The sequence below is a fragment of the Arachis ipaensis genome, chromosome B01 (genome assembly GCF_000816755.2).
Source record: "Arachis ipaensis cultivar K30076 chromosome B01, Araip1.1, whole genome shotgun sequence".
Classification (NCBI taxonomy): domain Eukaryota; kingdom Viridiplantae; phylum Streptophyta; class Magnoliopsida; order Fabales; family Fabaceae; genus Arachis; species Arachis ipaensis.
In genome coordinates this window covers 130,586,596-130,586,990 of record NC_029785.2, presented here as the reverse complement: position 1 = coordinate 130,586,990, position 395 = coordinate 130,586,596, and positions in this window count along the sequence as shown.

The window sequence follows — 395 nt, the reverse complement described above, 5'->3', positions numbered from 1 at the left end:
TGATACAAAATTTTTATGAATTTAATTTTGATACATTGACATCATAAAAAAATAAATATAATTATAAGATTATATAAAATATTTTATACTATAAATATATTAAAATTAAACTCAAATCTTATTAGATTTTGTTCACATTATTCATTCAAGTGATTGTTTCTTCATATTTTCTTTTGTATTATATCTACACTAAAACACACACGCATGCATACGTACACTCATCGTATATATTGTTTTTGAAAAAAAAATTGTTAAGTAAGTGAAATAACGTGAGTTTGATTACATATAATTTGCATCCTATTGTCTTATTCTGATTAGGTAAAAGAAAAAATCCTATACACAAATATCTTAATGTATACAACTCAACTCTTACTTCAAGCTCTCTTTCTAAAAAT